We start from the raw sequence: 16385 nt of genomic DNA, 5'->3' as shown, positions 1-16385 counted from the left end.
GAGAGTCCAGGAATAGATGGTTTGGCCATGTGAAAAGAAAATCAGAAGACTAGATAGGAAACAGGAAGTTCAACTTAGAGATGGAGGGTAAGGGAAGGGTTGGCACACCCAGAACTTAGATGGATAGATATCATACGATTAGCTGCAGAGTTTCCAAAGAATAGCATTCAAGATAGACTGGAACGGAAAAGGAGGACGCGAACAGTCAACCCCATATAAATGGGAGCAGCAAGAGGCTCAGACACTATATTACAAGAGTGGCCTTATGACAGACAAGGTCCTGTAATATCCTGGACAAACCTGATTGAATTATGTTTCATCTCTTTGGAGTTCGTTGCATTAAAAATGCAAATATTTGTGTACTATTGTAGGATATGTGGAGCTTCTTTAAAAGGAAGGCAATTGCTGGGAGATATTGGGGACTTCAAACACATGAGAAGCGGATTTTCAAGGAAATTCATGGGAGTGAAGATTATGAAAATGACCCACCTAGATCCATCCCTTTTGAAGCTACACTTTGAGCAGATACCCATTGTCTGGCTGATTATCTAGTCAAGGTCTCTTTAAAGAGTCAAACTGGAGAAAACAATGCCTCAGAATCAGGCGATGACCTTGGTCTGAGCTGAGATGTGATGACTTGGAAACCAGAGAAAAACCCTTTGGTACTTGTTGGACAGCTCCTATAAGAGCCCTGAACACATATTTAATCTCATACTTCACTAGAAGCTAAATTAGTTTGGCTTCACTCTTAAATTACAGCGACAGAATCTGTCTGATTTGCATTCTCCTGGCCTGCTCAGATTCTCCTGTGTGTCTGTGTATGGTTCTCCCAGTGTGATCCAGCCTGTTCAAACTGGTTCCAGTGCTCCCCAAGTACAGAAAGCTACAGCCTTTAAAACATTGACTCTTAATGGCTGTGTCTGCACTCTGAGCTAGAGGTGGGATTCCCAGTTCCTGGAGCTAGCATTCCAAAATTAGCAGTGTAGCAGCAGTTTAATGGGCAGCAGTGAGTGGAGGCACAGACTAGTTTCATTGAATGAAAATCTGCCTGAACCCTATCCGTACATTTGGCACACCAAGCTCATGCCAATATATGACACGTCCTATACTACAGCAGCTACATTACTATTTTGAGTCAGCTACCTCAAAAAGAGCTACCCTGAGTATGTCTGTGTGAGCTGGGAATCACAGTCCTAACTGACTGTGTAGACACACACAAAATATAAAGTATTAAGCAAGTATTGGAAAGAGTCTCTTCCCCTACAGCCCAAACAGACCCCTTTGGAGTGAAATATCCTTTCCATTATATGCTACTAAAAGCATCACAGTAGTAGAGAAAGAAAAAATATTACTGAAAAACTACTAGAGCGACCAAAGGATGGTACCACTGTGTTTATAGAATTTACACCTGGGGTTGACTTACTGCATCAATTGGTGCTGTGGATATGGCTTCACCAGTGTGCTACATAGAGGAACAGTACCATGGTACATTGATTTATGTAAGGGTCAACAGCTGTATTGCAGACTGGCATTCTGTAAAATCAGAGGTGCGACAGTTATGCTTTCAGGTACGCTTTAGAGTATTTAATGTTAGAATAGACTATTGGATGACGTGACGGGGTGCAACCTGAGACTGTGGAACAGCTTTTCCCCCTCAATTCACCAGCCTGGGGTGTGTCTCAAAATGCTCTGCTACAAGCAGCAAACCTCTCTCCAGGGGCTATCACTCAGTCCAGCAGCATGTGAAGTCCCACATCCAGCTAGATTGCATGAATGCTCTCAAAGCCACTCATGAAATCTCAGAGAGAAAGGCACCAACCAGATCCTCCCAGCCTTGTACCTCAGGGATATACTGTCTTGCACTGTTCAATATCATGTCTCAAACAATGAAAAAGTATTAATTGATCTCACACTTCTTTAAGGAGAGTGGACATGGATAGCCTTTGCAAACTGAGTAGATTTACCAAACACTTCAGACAAACTCACTAGTAAGAATAAACATAAAATTAAGTTTACTGACTACAAAAGATAGATTTTAAGTAATTACAAGTAGTAAGCATATAGATCAAAGTTAGTTTAAGAAATACAATAAAATTGCAGTCTGGGTTCTCATAACTGAACAAGATTTGAATCAAGCAATGTCTCACCCTGATAGATCATACAAATAGTTCTTTAGTATGCAGGCTAGATATCCTTTCAGCCTGGGACACCCTCCCCAGTTCAGAGTCTTTGTTTTCCAGATGATCCTTGAGGTGTAGAGTTGTGGTGGGAGAAAGAACAAGTCATGATGTCACTCTCCTTCTTTTATAGCTTCCTCTGCCGGGTGGAGTTTTACAGTTTCAAACACAGCCCCAGCCAAGTTTGTGAAAAAATACACTTTACAAGATGGAGTCAGGGTTACATGAGCAAGTCACATTCCTTTACACACTTAGCACAATAGCAGCCATCACCCATATTTCAGCTAGAAAGTTTACAGGAAGGCCCCTGAGGCAGGGACAGGTTTCTTCTGTGGTCCATTGTGAGAGTTAAGTGTTCAGTAATGGACCATTAACTTGAATAGTCTGTTCACAATGTGTTGGCCAGACAAGATGTAAATACCTGGTGGGTGTCACCCCCAGTAGCAAACATCTGAAATACTGGTACCTACGTAATATTCATAACTGTAGATACAAAGATAATACATGAATACACAAAGAATGATCATACTTGATAGATTGTAACTTTTCTATTACTACTTTACATGATCTACTTTGTACAAAATATATCATAAGTGTATGGCAGTGTGACTATGGGGGGCAGGGTCCTGCTTTAAGACACAGAGTGTCACAGACTGATTGAGGCCCAGTTAGGAGATGTATTATTTAGAGATTCATCTTGAGTAGATCTTGAATATGAAGTTGGTATTGCCTTACTTGGAGTGACTACTGACCAACAGTTGAGAAAAATAACATAATCTATGATGATAAAACAAAAGCCATGAATGCCTCCTATAAAATGGAAATGAATGGCCTGGCGCTGTGCATGTACATGTCAATGGTTTTGAATGGGTGAATAGTTGTATCTATGTGGGTAGTGGGTTGACAGCAGGAGGTTCTATAGCTGAAGGAGGTCACACGTATGATCAGTCTTGCATTGATGGCATTTCAGCATCTTCAAATGCCTCAGTCTGGGTGGCAGAATATCTATGTGACAACTAAGAGATGAGTGTTCAATGTGGTAGCCATAGCAAGTCTGTTATAACGGAGCAGAAATATAGCCATTAACAATAGCTGAGGAGGAAATTAGACAGTTTTCAGTTTCAAAAATACAGCAGATTTTTAAAATCTGTTCGTTTGTGGGACGTGATCCCTGGGCTGCAACCTGGGACTATGGGACTGCAGTGCCCACTGAATTCACTAGCCTGGGTTGTATCTCACAGTGCTCTGCTAGTGAAAGGCATCAAACCCCTCCAGATGCTGTTATCACTCAGTCCAGCAGCATGTGGAGCTCCATGCCCAGCTAGATTGCATAAATGCTCCCATAGCCATTTACAAAACACACAGAGAAAGGCACCAGCCAAATCCTGCCCTGCTCCCAGCTTTGTACCTCAGAAATATACTGTCTTGCATTGGTCAAGAACCTTTCTTGAGCAATGCCAATTTATTAATTAGTTCGCCACTTCTTCAGGGGAAAGTGGCCATGCACCAACCTTTGTAACCTGAGTAGATTTACCAAACACTTCAGACAAACTCACTGGTAAGGACAAATGTAAAAATAAGTTTGACTGCAAAAGGTAGAATATAAGTGATAGACAAAAATTCAGAGAAGTTACCAAAAGAAAATAAAAGATAAACACATTGTCTAAATTCTCAGCCTCATTAGACTTGGGCAAAATCTAGTTCAAGCAGATTTTCTCACCCCACTGGATATTGCAGGTTGGTTACAGGTTTGATACACGGGCCTTCCCTATTAGGCCTGGGACCAGTCTCCTCAGCTCCAGCATTCTTGTTGCCTTCAGCACAGGTGTGGGGGAGAAGAAAAGGGGGCTACGTGCTTAGTCCTATGTTCTACTTTGTACTCTTAGTCCATGCACTTGGAAAAAAAATAAAGTTCAGGCATGACTGGGGCATTGCTGAGTCACAGGTGTGGTCCTGTGCAGATAAGTCATTGAATTGTACCTCCCTTGTTGGACAATAGTGGCTGATGGCCAATTTCACACACCCCTGGGCACTTGGTCACCTCCCTTATTGTGACTCCCAAATGTACAGCATATTTCAATGACAACCATAGAGCACAATCTCATAACTTCATATGCACTCAAGATATACCTATTTAGGTAGAACAGTGGGTTTCAGCAGGTCATAATCTTTTCATGATACTTTACATGGCAAACCTTATATGAAATATCACAAGTATATACAAATGATAAACATGGGGATTACAGGGTGCTCCCTCAAAGTACAGTGTCACACTTTGATTTTTTCACAAGTGAGGACATACTTAGATGATCCCAGCTAGTTGCAGTCTTGCATCAGCTGAGAAGAAGATGGCTGCTATGGTGTGCTCACATTTTTACTGAAGCCTTATTAATCTGAGGTCAAAGGAAGAAGAGCATAAAAATGACCATGAATAGATTGGAATATGCAATTTTGAGGAATTTAAGAAACCTAAATTCTCCCATAATAACTCTTGTGGAAGAAAGAAAACTTGCAAGAGTGAATCTAAGATGGAAATCTATTCTACATGCCACCATGGATGTATCTATTATCTGCTGTTGCCGATGTGCTGCTGATTTCTACAATGTTAACAGCTTCATCAGGAAAGTCTGAGAAAGCCCTACCCTAAAATACCTTATAGCCCAGAGATTAGAGCACTTTCCTGAGAGATAGGAGCCCTAACTTCAAAACTCTTCTCCACAGCAGGCAGAGGTGAGAAGTGAATGAGTTTCCCCCACATTCAAGTACCCCAACCAATAGGTAAAAGGTATAGGGGATGCTTCCGTATGCTGGATTGTCAAATTAGACTTTCTTTTCCTATGTATGAAAATATTTGGTGAATAGGTGTCAAGTTTACAAATAGCACAGGGTCAAACAATACCGCTTAGGGGGTTTTGTTTATTTGTTTGTTTTTGTTCCCTCCACACCGCCACTCTCATCTCCTACTTTTTCCCTACCATATCATGCAGTCTATTTGCTCCATTCACATTATGGCTAGCATCGTCAATGGAGCATATGGGAGATGAAATGGTTTGCTGTTTGGGGGTCTAGCTTTTAAAATCCAAACCTGTCACTGAGATTGGATACCTAAATCCATAAGGTTCTTTTGGCAATCCAAGCTTCAATACTCTAATTCTTATGTATGGTAAATTGTGCTTAAGAACTGACCCAGATCAGTGTTACAAGTAGTTTGTTTCAGAGAGGGATCTGCAGGGATCTTGTCCAAGGGGAACAAGACAGCATATAAACAACTCTCAAAAATCAGTTCTTAGTCTTGGAGTCAGATGAGGAAAGGCTCTTTACTCAGACAGTCACATCTGACAAGGTAGGTAGGGATATCCTTTGCAGTGGAGCAAAGAAGAGTTGATATCCTGACATGTTGTATTGCAGAGGCAGATAAAGAGACTAGACAGACAAGTCAGTAAGTATGTAGATAAACAGACTAAGACAACAGAAAACCACAGATCAGAAGGATCTCACCATTTTTGTGATCCACATTTAAAAGGCAGGTGAGTTGATTCATATTTTTATTCCTTGTTAATCTTATTTTATCCTTTCCTTTGCACATGACCCAATTCCCCCTTCCTCCTTATCTAGGGGTGGGTCTCTCAACAGGATCCCATTGACTTCTGCCTGGATGCAGCAATCTGCTCAACAGAGGCAAGGTAGGTGAGGTAATATATTTTATTGGATTAGCTTTGGTTGGTGAGAGAGACAAGTTTTTGAGCCAGACAGAGTTCTTCTCTCTCATCAACTGAAGTTGGGAAAATAAAAGGTATTATCTCACCTCTGCCTTGTCTCTCGAATATCCTGGGACAGAGACAGCTACAACTCCACTGCATGCACACACTGAATGAGTTGCAACAAAGGGATTGTGGTTGGGAACCCAGCTACTACTGGAATCGCTCATCTCTCTATCTCTGAAGGCAGCACTGAGAAAATGGAGTTCATTTGGTGTATGTTAGCTGTAGTTTCTTTTTTTGGAGAGTGTGTGTGTGTTTTATGGGGAGGTTCGGGGTGGGGCATTCTCTGGAGAAGACACTTAGTTTTAATAAGAATGTAAGTATGGTCATACTTGGTCAGACCAATGGTCCTTGTATCCAGTATCCTGTTTTCCATCAGTGGCCAGTGTCAGAGGCTTTAGAAGGAGTGAACATAATAGAGCAATTTGTTGAGTGATCCATCCTCTGTTGTCCAGTCCCAGCTTCTAGCTTCCAGAGGTTTATGGACTCCCCAAGAGTGGGGATGAGACTCTGACTGTCTTGGCTAATAGCCATTGATGGACCAATTCCTCCATTAAATGATGTATTTCTTTTTGTACCCAGTTATACTTTTGGCCTTCACAACATCCCCTGGCAACAAGTTCTATAGCTTGATTGTGCATTGTGTGAAGAAATGCTTCCTTTCGTTTGTATTAAACCTGCTGCCTATTAATTTCAGTGGGTGACTCCTGGTTCATATGTTTTGAGAAGACAGAAATAATACTACCTTATTTACTTTCCCCACACCATTCATGATTTCATATCCTCTCTTACTCTTCTCTTTTCCAAGCCAAACAGTCCCAGTCTTTTTAATCTCTCCTCATATGGAAGCTGTTCCATACCCATGATCATTTTTGTTGCCCTTCTCTGTACTTTTTCCAGTTCAGATATATCATTTTTCAGATGGGGTGATCAGAACTGCACACAGTATTCATGATGTAGGTGTACCATGGATTTACATAGTAGCATTATGATATTCTCTGTCTTCTTATCTGTCCCTTTCCTAATGCTAGCAATCTGTTAATTTTCTTGACTGCTGCTGAACATTGAGCATATCTTCTCAGAGAACTACCCACGGTGACTCCAAGATCTTCCTTGAATGGTAACAGCTAATTTAGACCTCATCATCTTGTGTGTAGAGCTGGGATTATGCTTTCCAATGTGCTTTATTTTGCATTTATCTGTCTTGAATTTCATCTGCCATTTTCTTGCTCAGTCACTCAGGTTTTTGAGATCCCTTTTGTAACTCTTCATAATCTGCTTTGGATTTAATTATCTTGAATAATTTTGTATGGTGTGTAATTTTTTCCACTTCACTGTTTACTCCTTTTCTTAGATCATTTATTAATATGTTAAGCAACACTGCCTCTTGAGAAACTGAGCTATTTACCTGTCTCTATTCAGAAATTTTCCTTTGCACAGAATCTAACTATGTTGAAAGCTAGGTTCTGGTACAAGTTCCATCTCTTTGCTTAGATATTTGCTTCATGGGCTGATAATGGAGGAAAGGTTTAGTTTCTCTACAGGGTCATATGGGGACAAACATAGATTGGATATTGGAGACAACATTGGCTTCATTTCCATTTCTATTAAAAATTGATGTCAAAATAGCCACTCGCTTTCATGAGGGCAGGATAAACTCTTGTATATATGTAGAGCCTGACTTTCAGATGTGCAGAACAAAGAGCTAAAGTCTCGTTCAGTCAGATTTTCAAAGGAGTTTAAATGACTTAGAAACATAAGTCACACTAATTTTCCATCAGCTTCTTTTCAAAAGTATGTCACTGTGACAGGAGAATGTTTTCCAGGCACACTAGTTTCATTTTCTTAAAAAATACTAGCAATTTCAACCATTTCTCCTCATCAGACTCTTTAAGTAGGGGTCTCCCATATCCGAGATGAGCACCATAACCACTGGGATAAAAGTTATGGTGAAACTCCTCTGACTAATTCCCTCTTCTTGTTGGACAAAAACAAATTTATATAACTGGCCATGAACAAAAGGAGCCTGGAAATTAGAAGAAGGTTTCTCACCAACATAGGGGTGAGATTCTGGAACAACCTTCCAACAGGAGCTGTAGGGACACACAATTTAATTAGTTTTAAGAGAGAGCTGGGTAAATTTGTGAGTGCAACTGTATGATTTGAATTTCCTGAGATGTGGGGGTGCACGGTTTAGCAGCCCTGGGCTTCATTTTTGGTTTATGTCTTAGGTTCCTAAAGATCATGCTTCAGGGTTTACATCCTCTGGGAATGTATTCTGGGAGGGATTTTATATTGGAGGGATTTTTTTGGTCTCCTTCTTCTGAAGCATCAGGGATGGCTGCAACTGGAGATGGAATTTTCGATGGGGTGGGCCAGGCCTCTGAGGTGGCATCAAGCATTCTCTCTCTAAGATGTTTGCCAAGATCGTTCTTGATCACAGAATCAGGGACCAACTGATCCTTGACTCTCTCCCAGCATATTTCACTTCATTTATGACTGTTTATTTTTATACTCTTCTACTTTATTTACTTTCAAATGCTATTTTTTAATTTTATTTTTTAATTATCCATTTTTAAAATATTTTGATATATTTTTTCTTTTTAATATATTTATATTTTTATTTTATTGCATTTTATATTTCAGTGTTATGTTTATAGTTTTATTTTTATTTTTATAGTGTTTATTGTAATTTTACATCATTTTGTTTTATTTTATTTTACTTTTCTATAATTGTGTAGTGTTTTATTTCTTTTTAATATATTTTATAATTTTGATGTATTTGTAAAACTAAATGTCACTGAAAATGTCATATCTCAGTAGAAAGTTTTGATTTTGATAAATCAACTTTTCCATCAGAAAATTTTCAATCGGCATCTAGCCAAGGTGTGGGCTTCAAATAGAATCCCACTTTAATTATGGCAGTATTATCTTTTATTCAGATTATCCCTAGTAATAGACTTTAATTATCCTCAGTGAGTGCTTGGCCATATAAAGAGACTGGGAATTTCCTCTCTAAATGACTCTCTGGCTGATGACTGCAATGATGATAGGGAGGTGAGATGCTTCCAGTTGTTTGATTTCCACTAAAATCAGGCCCAGAGAATTCCCTATGTGATGGTCTAGGCAGAGGAAAATTCTTTGAGATGCTCTCACCCAAAGCAGCAACTTCAGGTCCCTAAACCCCTCACATTCTAGACGAAAACCCCAGAGGTCACTTCCTCATCCCTGTATTCAGGGCCTTTGAAATCAATACCGAGAAGATTATTCAATTTTCAGAATGTCACTAAGGACTTTGAATCAACAATATCCCTTGGCAGAGAAATTTAAAAGTTAATATGTGATGATGACAAAGCAGAATAAAAACTGATCTACATGGTACAGCAGAAATGAAATCAAATGATGACCACCTAAAAAGGCTTAGGAGGTGAGGGTTTGGACTGGCACAAACTCACTGATGATGAGTTGGTTTCTGTTCTGGACAATGGAAGCTTCTGAAGTCCAAACCAAGCCGATTCATAGCCAGCAAAACTGTGGGGTGTTTTACCAGCCCAAAAGAAGCTTTGAGAATTCAGGGAATCCAGTGCCTACACCTTCATTTGCCAGACTCCTCCTGGTGATCTGGCTTTCCCACTGTACACCACTAGTGTCAGACTCCTCCTGGCAGAGACCTAACAAGGGCCAGGTGAGTGAGACACTTGCCTCGGGCGCGGAAGGTGAGGGGCGCAGAAAGTCTTTCTTTTGGCAGCAATTTGGCGGCAAGTCTTTCCCTCTGAGAGGAACTGAGGGATCCACCACCATATAGTCACTGGTCGTTGGCAAAGGAGAGGGGCGGCACATCCAGTTCTTTGGCAGAAATTCGGCGACGGGTCCCCTAGTCCCTCTTGGAGGGAAGGACCTGCCACCGAATTGCTGCCAAAGAATGGCACAATTCCTCCGAGAAGAACCTGCCGCCAAACAGCCAAATGTACTGCCCCTGACCCTTGCCCCGGGAGCAAAAATCCCTAGATACGGCTCTGTCTCCTGGCGATCTGCTTTTCCCACAACACACCACTAGTATCAATTTTTGGGAGCAGAATGAAGGGAGCAAGTCTTATTCTGTTGCCAATCAGAAAAAACAGGGTTTTCACACAAATGTGTGCTTGCCTTAGCAGCGAGTTTGTGTCTCAGTTTTTCTCATTCACTCTCAGATGTCATAAGCATTCATTATATGACTCCAAGCTCCCAGCCTATGTGCTCAGCACAGTATTTGTGTGGGTGACCTGAAGGAAAGGGAGCATTTCAACATTAATGCATTTAAATTAATAATGTGATACTGACATTTATTAAATGTCGTTCTTGTTCTCTTGCAGAGTTTGGCTCATTTCCACCATGGCAGATGCAGAACAGGGAAATCAAACCTCTCTCACAGAATTCATCCTCCTGGCATTTGGGTCTATCCCTGAACTGCAGATCCTTCTCTTTCAGCTGTTCCTTGTGATTTACATTGGGACCACGGCCAGAAACATCCTCATTGTTGTGCTAGTTATGACTGATCAGCACCTTCACACTCCTGTGTAGTTCTTCCTGGGGAACTTGTCTTGCTTCGAGATCTGTTACACCTCAATCATCCTCCCCAGGATGATGGCCAGTTTCCTGACTGAGGACAAGACCATTTCTGTAGGTGGTTGCATCACACAATGTTACTTTTTTGGCTTCTTTGCAGCCATTGAGTGTTATCTCCTGGCAGCAATGTCTTATGATCGGTACCTAGCGATATGCAAACCACTGCATTATGCAACCCTTATGAATGGCAGTTTCTGCCTGCAACTAGCAACTGGGTCTTGGATAAGTGTGTTGCTAGCTAGTTCCGTAGTAACTGGTATGATGTTACAATTAACTTTCTGCGGCTCCAATGAAATTGATCATTTCTTCTGTGAATTTACACAAATAATAAATCTCTGCCACAACGACATCTACCAGGTGGAGCTTTTAATTTCCATTCTGTCTTCTTTATTCACCCTGCCCCCATTTGCTTTAACTGGGACATCCTACCTGTGTATCATCTCCACCATCCTGCGAATCCCTTCCACCACCGGAAAACAAAAGGCATTTTCTACCTCCTCCTCTCACCTCATCATGGTGAAAATTTTCTATGAGACCCTGATCATTGTGTATCTGCTACCAAAAACCAACACACTCAGAGACCTCAGTAAAGTGTTCTCTGTCTTCTACGCAATTCTGACCCCTTTTGCCAATCCCTTCATATACAGCCTGAGAAACAAAGAGGTGAAAGAGGCTCTGAGAAAAAAAAAATGCCAGTAAATGTGTATATTAATATCTCATGAGTTTTAAGCCATTCTCCTCATTTTTTTCACACCTGTCTCATTAAGTTTGCACATTTGGGGTTGAATTTACGGGCTTGTCTTTGGGTCAGTCTACCCTGCAATCAAGGGGTTTGATTTCACCTAGTGTAGGCAGGCCCCAGCAAGCTTTACTGTAGTCAGCAAGTACTGGAGCATTAAAGCTGCGGCAGCACATGCTTCAGCTGAGACTAGCCAAGCAAGTAAGTTCACAGGGTTCCAGGTGGGCTGCTACAGCCCAGGCTCAGGCACAGGCTGCTGCAGCTCCATTGCTCCGGTACCTGAGCTAGCTAGATTAAAGCTGACTCAGGTGTGTCTCTGCGAGCTGCAGTAACATCACACGATTGCAGTGCAGACATACCCCTAACTGCAACATTAGTTCAAGGCCCAACTTGAGTTTAACTCGAGCTGTGACTTTTGTCTTTTAATATATATATATATATACACACACACACACACAATAATAATAATAAAAACCAATCAATTATGTGTTTTGTTTTTTTTCACTGCACCCTCGATTTCTCAACAATTTAAGGCAGAGCAATTTTCTTGGATTGTCTTTTATATTCTGGTCAATTTGTTTCAGCAAAACTCTTAAAAGCAAGCTAATATTATTTTTAAACATTTAGATAGCTATAACATGTCTTTTTATGTTTTATTTTATTATTGTACAAACCTTCTTTACATGTGGGTTTTGTACAATATTGCTATTCCCTGGAAACTTATGTCTTCACAATTTACATTTCTGTAAGCTAGAGATGATAGTTATTTAGTTATGGAAGTTGAATAAACTACATCTTTTTAAAATGTAAAAACATGCGTACATTACTTGTAAAATTTATGATAGTATTGCTTTTAATCACTTTATTTAACTGTAACCCTGTGATTAAAATATCTTTCACTGCAAAAGGTAACCATTTTTTAAACAGGGGTGGAGGTTATGTTTCTTCAGATAACAGGGGTGAGTGGGAGATATCTTTACCTTACACGTTCCTACAGTTAGAAAAGCTTCATGACACAGGACTGTCTCTTTGTTGCAAAATATGGCTTGCCTAGTGTCATGTTTAGATGCAATAGAAACGCATGCCAACATGACTTTATTTCTAATAACAAAAATATTTTGTTGCAGAAGTTAACTGTTTCAAATAATAAGGGTGAGGGGGGCAGCACCTTACTCCTTGTTGTAATTACTCAAGCCACCTGGCTTTTGTCTTTTTAAGCTTTTATTGTAAATGGTGGGAACATTACATTCACCCTAAAATCTTCACACTTTACAAAGGATATCCTGTAAAGTGGTGTTACAAAGCTTAAATTAAAAGGCCTTCTTGCAGCTAAAGTCAATGGGTGCTAATTTCCAATAAATGTAAAGACTATCAAAATGCATTACTGTAAGTAGATGGAATAAGAGAAATTGATATAAAGGTTAGCCATAACTTTCATGAGAATCTTTCTTTCATTTTTAAAGACCAAGGGTAAAGTCATAATGTAAAAAAAGATAACATAGCTTCTGCTACAAAACTAAAAACAAATAAGGATGTTTGCTAAATTTATATAAATTTGGTAAATAAAGCTATCTACAGATATGTTCTTTTGATTGGCATTTTAAAAATTTGTTAAAACTTTACTTGATTTAACTGTGTTTTGAATTAAAAAAAGAAGAAAAAGAGTCAGGGGCTGGGGGAAAGCCTTCTAATCTCTGGTATAAAGTGTTAACTGTTTTACATAAGCTTGTTTTTCTTTTAAGTTAGCCTGTGCATGTGCTTTGTATAAAGTGTGTAAATTTAAAGCTTTTTTTACAGCAGTTTTTCTTCCAGCAAGATTTAAAAAGTAACCTAAAGGCTGCTATATTACTAAAACAACTTGTGTTATTTACAGTGTTTGACTTTTCATTCCTTTGTTTAAAGAGCTGCATTTTTTTAAACAGACCACTGGTCAAAAGCCATGCCCCTTGGGATGCTGTGATTGGGTCAGGGAAATATATTCTAGGATGTTGCTATAGAACAGTTCCTGATTGGCTCAACCAAGAGGCATAGGTTGACTCAGGCTGGCTGGCTGACCCTGGATTTGCTGGCATTTGCCTAGAAGTAGCTGCAGGGGTAAGATGCTTTTCTCTTTTCTCTGCCATGTGGTCAGTGACACAGGAGAGATAGATTAGAATAGAGATAGAGATAGATCAAAAGTGCCCAAATGACTTGGAAGCTTAACTCCCATTAATTTTCTATGGCACCTAGATTCATCGATTTTTAAGCCCAGAAAGGATCATTAGATCTTCTATTCTGACCTCCTGTATAACAGAGACCATTAAATTTCACCCAGTTGCCCCTGGAGTGCGTCTAATAACTTACGTTTGACTAAATCCTATCCTGCAGGAAAGAACCCAGTCTGATTTGGTTCTGATAGTGAATCACAATCACTGTTAAAAAGATGTGCCAAATTATTCATTTCAATTTGAGCTTCTTGCCCTTGGATCTCATTATTCCAAGGTTATGCTCCTTAGCCACTGAAGCACTTGAGAAAAAAAATCCCCACAATGAATAAAATGTAATAAACCCAGGCTGCTTGTGAGCCACCTGTGGTCAAATATTTATTGAAATTCTTTCAGTAATTTTGAATGAGTGCATTTGTGAACATTGTGTGGTTCTTTGTAGAAAAAAATGGAAAAAAAAATCACTGTATGCATCACTTGCTCTAAATTATTCTCCCATCTCTATAGATGTTAGCCTTGTTTGACCTTAGTATGAAGTTTGTATCAGCTGTGTTAACCATTTTGTGTTCTTACTTACAATGAACAATCAGATTACAGTGGAACATATTCAGGCTATTCTGGCACTGAGGCTAGCAAGTGAAAATGCTGAGACACAATGGCCCATTTATTTAATATTCAGTAGGTGGAAGGAAGCAGGGTTGTGAAGTGTTATCATCTCAAACAGCACTAGACAACTGATTTGGAAATTAACAGGCAATTAAAACTCACCATTAGGAATAACAGACCAGATTTTAACCTCCAGTTAACCTTGTGCAAATCTGGAGTAACATCATTAGCTTCAATAAAGTTACTCTATGTTTACCAATGGTGTAAATAAGATTGCAACATGGCCCAATATCTCTTGCTCTCATCGGGGCATAAATTTCCTTTCTTATTTTCTTCCCTTTGCACACACACAAAAAAATAACAGAGAGTAATCTTGCAGACACATTTGTTTGCCAGACAGCAGAAATACTGTGATTCTGCATAGTGCAAATTTCTGTGTTAGAATAGACAATTAACAAACCAACATGTTTGTATATGTATCGATCTACCTGCCTTAGGAATTTTTTCCGTACTCATTGATGGAGGCCAGCTAAATACATTGAATATTGTGACTCTGTGAGAGGGACAAAAAAAAATCAGATATACACTGCAGCTGAATTGTGAACACCCCAGGGCAGAACCAGAAATCACTCCAAGGCAAGGCCAGGTCTACACTGGGAAATTAGGTTGGTATAACTGCATTGTTCAGGCCTCGCAGTGCAGTGGTTTGGGTTACTATATACATCAGGCTTGCACAATGTGCGGCCCAGGGGGCCGCATGCGGCCTGTGTGGGCTCACTGTACAGCCCGCAGGAGATGAGTAGGTGGACTCACTCTGCGGCCCGTGGGGTGTGAGTAGGCAAGCGGCGGGTGAGGGGAGCTGAAGAGGTGGGTGGGCAGTGGCGGGGGGTAAGGCAAGTCGGAGGGAGTGGGGGCTTAGGAGGCGAGCGGGTGGGCAGTGGGAGGGGCAGGTGAGCTGGCAGCGGGGGAGAGGGGGTTGAGGAGGTGCACGGGCAGGCGGGCGGGTAGTGGCGGGGGCTGAGTAGGTGAGCTGGGGGGGTGGAGGTCTGAGGAGGCGAGTGAGGAATCAGTGGCTGACCTGTTCTACTGATCTGATCTGGCTCCCATCCCCTCTCCAAGGGGTGCAGCTGTCTGGAGGTTCCTGCCTTCCACGCCTTCCTCATTTACACCTCATTCATTCAACATGGTAATTGATTACAAAGTGGGGGGAAGATCTTATTCTACTTCTAGCAAAAAGACATTTTTCTTTTACCTTCATTATACTACCTTAGGGGCCCGCTATAACATGTTACCAAGGTTCAATACCGCTGTTTCGGTGGGGCAGCGCTGAGGAAGGAGGGTTTGTTTCCGTTGGGTGGGTGGTGCTGGGGGGGGAAGTATTTCAGGGGGGCTAGGCGGCCCTGGAAGGGGGAGTGTTTGGGACGAGCTGGGCAGTGCTGGAGGGGGTGTTGTTTCAGGAGGGCATAGCAGCGCCGGGGAGGCGGGTCAGCAGGGCCGGGGGGTGTTCTGCCCTCAGCTGTTTTCCTTGGAGTAATATGGCCCTCATTGCTTTACGAGTTGTGCGGGCCTGATATACACAATAATTAAAGTCCTATAAAAATGGTAACCACAATAAAGTGAGAGAAGCAGGTGGAAAAATATCCAATCTTGATATTAAAATTGTCAGTGATGCACCAAATCAAGAAAAGTCAGAGGTGATATATATATTTTTTTAATAAAACCATTATCTAGAGCCACTATTACAAACATAAAGCATCTTCTTTTAAAAACCAAACACTTTACTGTGGATGACTTGTACAATTATATTTGCATAACACCAACATGGCTCAAACCTGGGATCTCTGGATGGAAACACCTGAGCCGAAAAGACGCAGCTTTCTTGGCTAGTGGTGTAGCAGGCACATCAATCTGTAGTTGGCCTAGTCACCAGTAGCAGAGGCCAGACCATCAGCTTGAGCAGGTAGTGCTGACACTTCCAGAATTCCCCTGGCCAGAGAAGCCCATCCCGAGATCACAGACTTCGCAGTTCGGTTCTCCATACAGGCCACCACTTGCAACACTGACACCCTCGGGTTCGTCATCAGCATCAGAGATCAAACTTGGTCCTCTGGACCTTAATACATGAGCCTCTCCTGCGGGAGCTAAATAAGCCCCCTCTCTCTCCCTCTCTCAGCCAGTGCTGTAGCAGACTCATCACACTGTAGCTGGCCTAGCCACGGGTAGAGGGGGACAGAGTGTCACACTGAGCAGGCATGGCTTATACTTGAACTAAGCGGTTTCACTAGCCTACAGC

This window comes from Gopherus evgoodei, unplaced genomic scaffold, assembly GCF_007399415.2.
Source record: "Gopherus evgoodei ecotype Sinaloan lineage unplaced genomic scaffold, rGopEvg1_v1.p scaffold_33_arrow_ctg1, whole genome shotgun sequence".
Classification (NCBI taxonomy): domain Eukaryota; kingdom Metazoa; phylum Chordata; order Testudines; family Testudinidae; genus Gopherus; species Gopherus evgoodei.
Note: the sequence above shows the minus strand (reverse complement) of the source record.